Genomic DNA, 8129 nt, shown 5'->3' on the forward strand with positions numbered 1-8129 from the left:
TGGGGATTTTCCTGAGGATACCCTTAGAGCCCACATCTCGTTGATACCTAAGGAGGGCAAAGACCCAGGCCTATGTGGGAGCTACAGACCCATTTCCCTCCAAAATTCGGTCCTAAAACTATTCTCTAACTCCTCGCCACGTGATTGGCACATCACTTGTAGTCCCTTATACATATTGACCAGTTAGGTTTTATTCCCACCAGGGAAGATAGGGACAACACCACTAAGGTGCTTACCCTGATCCGTAAAGCAAAGTCATCTGGGACCCCTTGTCTTTTCATGAGTACTGATATTGACCAGTTAGGTTTTATTCCCACCAGGGAAGATAGGGACAACACCACTAAGGTGCTTACCCTGATCCGTAAAGCAAAGTCATCTGGGACCCCTTGTCTTTTCATGAGTACTGATGCCGAGAAGGCTTTTGATCGGGTCAAATGGACATTAATGTTCTCGGTCCTTCGCCATATAGGTCTGAGTGAACGGATGCTGGCATGGATAAGTAAGATATACTCACGTACTTACATTCCACCGGACATCGCGCGTACGTTTATGTTGAACTTCCCCCCACCCCTTGTCACTAAGATCCGCAGTTTGCTTCACGGGTGGCATTCTGGCCTCCATTCCTGGTTCAGCAGATGCAATCTCATTAAAATGAACATACTTCCTAAATTTACTTATCTTTTCCAAGCTCTCCCGATCCAGATTCCAGTCCTGTTTTTTAAGCAAGCTCAATCCTTGCTCACTCAATTTAACTGGGCCCAAAAAAATCCCAGACTTAAGCGGTCACAGCTGACATTGTCTAAACAACAGGGAGGGTTGGTTCTCCCTAACTTGCGACGCTACTACCTGGCCTCCCATCTGGGGCGTGTATTGGACTGGAATCGAAACAAATTTTCTAAGCTCACTCCCGAGTCCCGCTAAGAAGCGCCATGTGGTGCTATAAGTATTTACCCACAGAATTTATGTCACATCCCACTATAGGGGGTTAGTTGAAAGTCAGTCACCTGATCCCTACCCAAAACACACTCACGTCTTTGACTTCCCCCCTATTCCCTATACGTGGCCATCCAACCTTTGAACTGGGGACCCACTTAGAAATTCCAACCTAGACAATGCGTCTAAATTCGTCATTGATGGAAAATGGCCTTCTTTCTCAACCCTAACAGATCCGACAGGGCTTTCCAACTGCCTTTTTGGAGAGCGGCGCAACGACATCATTTTCTCCATTCCATCCCCAATCCTCAAACGTTCGCCCGCCCTCAGACGGAGTTTGAGACTCTATGCAGGAGCGAAGGCCCTTTGGCCCACATTCTCTCTCAAACAGATTACCCACACTTAACCTGTCTGGCCAACTGGGAAAAGGACCTTAATTGCTAATTTTCCCCAGCACAGAGACAACGCATTATCACTTTGGCTCTCAAAATGTCGCTGTGCACGAAGATACAGGAGACGAATTTTAAACTTTTCACCAGGTGGTATTTGACACCATCAAAGCTGCAGAAATGTTTCCCCTCTTCCTCGAACATATGCTGGAGGTGTGGAGAAGAAGAGGGCACGTTGCTGCACATTTTTTGGTCCTGCCTCAGCTTGGTGGACTTCTGGACAGAGATCCGATGCATGACACAAAAATTCACAGACTTCTCCATCCAGGAAGAGGCTGCATTCTTTCTCTTGTACCATTCACAGATTCCCATTAAGAAGTACAAAAAAATCTATTTTACGGCATGTGATAAATGCGGCGAAATCCTGCATCCCTCTCTATTGGAAAAAATGTTCCCCCCCTTTCATTACTCACTGGCTTAGGAAAATAGAGAACATTAAAAAAAATGGAGGACTTGATCCTCACATCACAAGGTAAACAATAATTTTTTAAACAAACCTGAGACATCTGGAATACCTTTATATTCTCGCTGGAAGGATGTCGCCTGCTATCGCCTTAGTGCTCTGAGCTTTCCTTGACTGGCCCCTTGGACAGTGGCTGCCATCGTGTCTTGTCCCCTCTTCTCCTTTTCTGATCTTTCAACCCTTCTCTTTTCGGCCTTCCTCCCCTATCTCTCACCCCCTCCACCCCCTCTCTCTTTTGGAAAGAGTGGAAAATTGGGAATGACGGCCCCACACCCCCCTCTGGATGGATTATGCCGGAGGGACCTGGGGTTTGTGTGACCCTGGATCTTGGTACAGTACTTTATCCGTGCCTCGAATCATTGTGATTGATGGAAGGCAGACTCACAGTTGCGAATATACCTGTATCAAGTATTGTTCAGCTGCTTTTTGCTCTGTATTTCTCTGTTGCATTATGTACTCGGGGGACCGTCTTCCCCTATTTGGAGAAAAAATTATATTTGAAAAAAAAGAAGCCTACGACACCTGGTATTCCCAGGCGGTCTCCCATCCAGGCATTAACCAGGCCGGACCCTGCTTAGCCTCCAAGATCAGATGAGATGGAACAGATTCAGGGTGATGTGGCCGTAGCCAATATCTTCAGGCACTCTCAACTCTCTTGACAAACACCAAGATGGTCACCTTGGAAACAAGCGGAAAAAAATAGGTCAATGGCCACAACATAAAAAGAAGCCTACGGCATCTGGAAATCCCAGGCGGTCTCCCATCCAGGTACTAAACTGGTCCCAACCCTGCTTAGCCTCTGAGATCAGATGAGATTGGGCTCTTTCAGGGTGGTGTGGGCGTAGGAGATTTCTTCAGGCACTCTCAACCTTGACTAACGCCAATATGGTCACCTTGGGAAACAAACAAAAAAATCAAGTCAACGCCAACAACATGAGAATAAGTCTACAGCACCTAGTATTCCCAGGTGGTCTCCCATCCAGGTATTAACAAGGCCCGACCCTGTTTAGTCTCTGAGATCAGACGAGATCTGGTGCTTTCAGGGTTATGTGGCCATAGGCGAGCTCTTCAAGCACTCTCAACCCTCTTGACAAACACCAAGATGGTCACCTTGGTAAACAAAAAAACAAAAAAACAAGTCAACGCCAACAACATAAAAATAAGCCTCCAGCACCTAGTATTCCCAGGTGGTCTCCAATCCAGGTACTAGCAAGGCCCGACCCTGTTTAGCCTCTGAGATCAGAGGAGATCGGGCGCTTTCAGGCTTATGTGCCCATAGGCAATCTCTTTGGGCACTCTCAACCCTCTTGACAACATCACCTTGGGAAACAAGCGAAAAAAAAACAGGTCAATGTCAACAACATAAAAAGAAGACTACGGCACCTGGTATTCCAAAGCCATCTCCCATCCAGGGACTAACTAGGCCCAACCCTTCTTAGCCTCAGAGATGAGAAGAGATAGGGCTCTTTCAGGGTGATGCTGCTGTAAGCGAACTCTTTGGGCACTCTCAACCCTCTTGACAAATGCCAAGATGGTCACCTTGGGAAACAAGCGAAAAAAAAACAAAACGAATCAAGGCCAACAACATAAAAAGAAGCCTACAATAACTGGTATTCCCAGGTGGTCTCCCATCCAGGTACTAACCAGGCCTGACTCTTCTTAGCCTCCAAGATCAGACGAGATTGGGTGCTTTCAGAGTGCTCGGACTCTTTCCCCATCACTAATGGGACGAGGCAGGGGTGCCCTCTGTCTCCCCTAATTTTTATTCTGACACTGGAACCACTTATGTGTCACGTTCGGAATGACCCGAATATTACTGGCATATCCAAACCCTCGGCACACCACAAAATTGCGGCGTACGCTAACGATCTAATTTCTTTCGTCTCCAATCCACACATTTCGCTTCCCAATATACTCGCGGCTCTCCGGCGATACGGCAGCCTATCAAACTATAAAATCAATTGCACCTTTGGCTGTATTGAATATATCGGTCCCGGATGGTGAGGCCAAGAGGCTACGCTCCGCTTTTCCATTCTACTGAGCTGAAAAATCTATACGTTACCTGGGCGTTGACATCGCAGCGGATTTGGCGCAATTGTACCCGCTTAATTTTGTCCCTCTCCTGAATAGACTGAAATCTGATTTGGGAAACTGGCATGCTTTAACACTGACCTGGTTCAGGCGCTGTAATGCATTCAAAATGACGGCCCTCCCGCGGATTTTATACTTGTTCCAGACATTACCGATCCGGTTACCACCAATTTTTTTCAGACAACTGCAGGTGCTGCTCCGGGACTTTATTTGGCCACGCAAACCGCCCAGAGCCCGTTTGCAATTGCTTGCCAGACCAAAGGACAAGGGGGGTCTGGGTCTCCCAGATCTGAGACAATACTACAGAGTGACTCTGCTAGTGAGAGTCGTTGATTGGCATTCTAATGGCCCACACAAGCAGTGGGTGGAGATGGAGATTGAGGATGGATCCATTCCCCTATTGACCTCCCCGTGGCTCCTGTCCTCCCTACAAAAAGACCTCAGAGATCACCCCGTAGTGGGAGCTACGTTGGCTGTTGTGCGGAGGTTGTTCCGCTGCACACACATTGCTCCCTTGCCGTCACCAATGACTCCGGTTATAGGTAATCCAGACTTCCCACCGGGATTTACCAACAAGAAACTGCGACAGTTGACAGTGGTGGGGAAACAGCGTCTGGGAGAGGTGTGGCCCTCGGGAGGGCTCCCGACCACGCAAACTGTCGCCAAGCTTTCTGACCCTCCGCTTGACTTGTTTAGTGCTTATCAACTTCATCACTTTCTTCTGGCCATACAAAGGGCCCCCTACACTCCTAGAGACCTGACACCCTATGAATCCATCTGTCACCAAAAGGAACCTGTGCGACACACCCTCTCCCTCCTGTGCAACCTATTAAGTAGTCAGGAGGAGGAGTCGACCCCACCATTTATCCACAAATGGGAGAGGGACTTTGGCATCACATTTACCCCACAACAGATAGGCAAGATCCTGACATTAGTACATAAAGCTTCCATCGCAAATCAATATCAAGAATCAGGATACAAGATAGTCTCACGCTGGTATAGAGTCCCATACCTTCTGAATAAAATGAATAGATCGATCCCGGATGTTTGTTGGAGGTGCAATTCAGATACGGGGACCATGGGACACATTTTCTGGGCATGCCCGGCCTTGAGGAACTTTTGGGTGGAGGTGACCGAGACGATAAAAACTCTCAGAAATGTAGATATCGCAGACAACCCAGCAGCGTGCCTTCTACACTTGACCGAACAGCCTGTTTGAAAATACAAAAAAACCCTCCCGATGCAACTCCTGAACGCCGCCCGGGCCTGCATTCCCACACTGTGGAGGCAGCCTCAGCCCCCCATCCAAGGTGCTGTGGTATTCCAAAGTCAATCATATTCTCTGGATGGAAGAATTGACCGCCACCCTTCACAACACTGAAGAGGCATTTAGTGTTACATGGAGGCCCTGGAGGTATTTTTCTGGTACTTGAGACTACATTCGGGAGGTGAGCAGCGCCCCTGTCCCAGAAAAAGACTGAACATCTAACGTTTACCTACGTAGGCCATGTCTGCCCTCGGTGGCATCCCCCCCCCCCTCCCTTTTTGTCTTTATTTTTCTATTTTTCCCCGCCGCCATCCCCCCCCCTCCTCTCTCTCCGTCTTTGCACTCTCTTCTTCCCCCGTCCTCCCTTTTGACTGTGCCTTGTCTCCTTACTAGCCTTTGGGACCCAGAAGAGCCCCAGGGTTCTGGACACGACCGGCTCATATTTTACTCTGGTTCACATAGGTCATGATAAGCTGGCTCGCTGTGGTCCCAGTTGCTCTCCATGATTACATTTGTCCGAACAGGGCTGCATTAGTTATACTGTACTACATGTCCGAGGTGGGGTTTCTCTCATTTCTGCATGAAACTCTAGGACTCCCCTCTGAGAACCCAGAGTTATTTGGCTGCCTGTTTTTTGTTACCATGTAATTGTGACCCTGGGTCATGCTGTATGGTTGACTGTTATATTTATGTTGTTCTACTTATACTTAATAAAAGAATAAAACAAAAAAATAAAAAATAAGTCAATGCCAACAACTTAAAAAAAGCCTATGGCATCGAGAAAACCCAGGCGTTCTCCCATCCAGGTACTAACTAGGTCCCAACCCTGCTTAGCCTCTGAGATCAAATGAGATTTGGCTCTTTCAGGGTGATGCAGCCATAGTAGATTTTTTCAGGCACGCTCAACCCTCTTGACAAACGCCAAGATGGTCACCTTGGGAAACAAACAAAAAAAAACAAGTCAACGCCAACAACATAAAAAGAAGCCTACCGCACCTAGTAATTCCAGACGGTCTCCCATCCAGGTATTAACAAGGCGCGACCCTTTCTAGCCTCTGAGATCAGCGGAGATTGGGCGCTTTCAGGGTGATGTGCCCATAGGCAATCTCTTTGGGCACTCTCATCCCTCTTGAAAAATGCCAAGATAGTCACCCTGGGAAACAAGCGAAAAAAAACAGGTCAACGCCAACAACATAAAAAGAAGACTACGGCACCTAGTATTCCAAGGCCGTCTCCCATTCAAGTACTAACTAGGCCCAACCCTTCTTAGCCTCTGAGATCAGAAGAGATAGGGTGCTTTCAGGGTGATGCGGCTGTAAGCGATCTCTTTAGGCACTCTCAACCCTCTTGACAAATGCCAAGATGATCACTTTGGGAAACAAGCGAAAAAAACAGGTCAACACCAACAACATAAAAATAAGCCTGCGGCATCTGGAAAACCCAGGCGGTCTCCCATCCAGGTACAAACCAGGCCCAACCCTGCTCAGCTTCTGAGACCAAACGAGATTGGGCGCTTTCAGGGTGTTGTGCTCATAGTCAATTTCTTTGTGCACTCTCAACCCTCTTGACACATGCCAAGATGGTCACCTTGGGAAACAAGGGAAAATAAAACAGGTCAACGCCGACAACATAATGAGAAGCCTACGGCACCTGGTATTCCCAAGCTGTCTCCCATCCAGGTACTAACCAGGCCCATCGCTGCTTAGCCTCCGAGATCAGATGAGATTGGGCTCTTTCAGGGTGATTTGGCCGTAGGCACTCTCTTTGGGCACTCTGAAGCCTCTTGACAAAGGCCAAGATGGTCACCTTGGGAAACAAGCTAAAAAAAACAGGTCAAAGCCAACAACATAAAAAGAAGCCTACGGCATCCAGTATTCCCAGGCGATCTCCCAATCAAGACACTAACCAGACCAGATCCTTCTATGGCACCTGGTCTTCCCAGGCAGTCTCCCATCCAGGTACAAACCAGGCCTGACGCTGCTTAGCCTCTGAAATCAGACGAGATCGGGTGCTTTCAGGTTGATGTGGCCGTAAGCATTCTCTTCAAGACACGCCCAACCCTCTTGACAAACGCCAAGATGGTCGCCTTGAGAAACAAGCAAAAAAAACAGGTCAAAGCCAACAACATAAAAAGAAGCCTATGGGCTTACAGCGGACCCTAAGAGATGGGACCCACTAGCTCTGTCATGGTTCGGACGCTGTAATATGAACGCAATGCCACGACTTCTGTATCTACTACAAGCCTTCCCTATCAAAATACCCCAGACTTTCTTTCATGCGGTTCGCTCAACCTTTATCAAGTTCCTCTGGCGCGGAAAACATATGCGTATTGGTAGGGCAATGCTGTTGCGACCGAAATTGCGGGGAGGTATTGGCTTCCCGGACCCTGCTCTATATTACACAGCAATGCAGATGACACCGGTGGTTGACTGGTGCTGGTGTTCTGCCATATACTGTCCGGCCATGATATAGTGTCTGCGCCGTACTGCGCATGCGCAGTACGGAGCAGACGAAGCTTCGGAAAATCTCCGAAGCCGAACGGCGCCTGCGCGGTAAGTGGAGGTGGTAGCCCCACCATCCAAGCGGACATAGGGTTGTGAATATTAGAGGGCCCCTCGCAGGCGAGCTTCGCTCGCCACGCTTCGGGCTCGGCCTCGCTGCGCTCGGCTCTTTTATATTCTTACTCTATGTCCACTTGGATAGTGGGGATAGAACCTGGACTCAGTGCGCAGGCGCCGTTCATGCTCGGCAATTTTCGGAATCTGTGTTGCTGTGTACTGCGCATGCGCAGCACACAGCGGACACTATCCGATGGGGGACCATATGTGATAAGACACCGGCATGGGGAACTGAAGCTATGGGTCAAGCTAGAGCAGGAGATGGTGCGGGTTCCACTGACTGGTCTGCCTTGGGCGGGGAGGCCATT

General features: G+C 48.6%; 3 pseudogenes; all 3 read right to left on the minus strand.

Annotated features, from left to right (window-relative positions):
• Positions 1–2572: 2572 nt before the first annotated feature.
• LOC143957635 (5S ribosomal RNA) lies at positions 2573–2692 on the minus strand (annotated as a pseudogene).
• A 95-nt stretch (positions 2693–2787) lies between these two features.
• On the minus strand, positions 2788–2906 carry LOC143957418 (5S ribosomal RNA; annotated as a pseudogene).
• A 3935-nt stretch (positions 2907–6841) lies between these two features.
• LOC143957249 (5S ribosomal RNA) lies at positions 6842–6960 on the minus strand (annotated as a pseudogene).
• Between the last annotated feature and the right edge of the window lie 1169 nt (positions 6961–8129).

The sequence above is a fragment of the Lithobates pipiens genome, unplaced genomic scaffold (genome assembly GCF_037356315.1).
Source record: "Lithobates pipiens isolate NorthernLeopardFrog02 unplaced genomic scaffold, aLitPip1_a1.2 Scaffold_52, whole genome shotgun sequence".
Taxonomy (NCBI): Eukaryota; Metazoa; Chordata; class Amphibia; order Anura; family Ranidae; genus Lithobates; species Lithobates pipiens.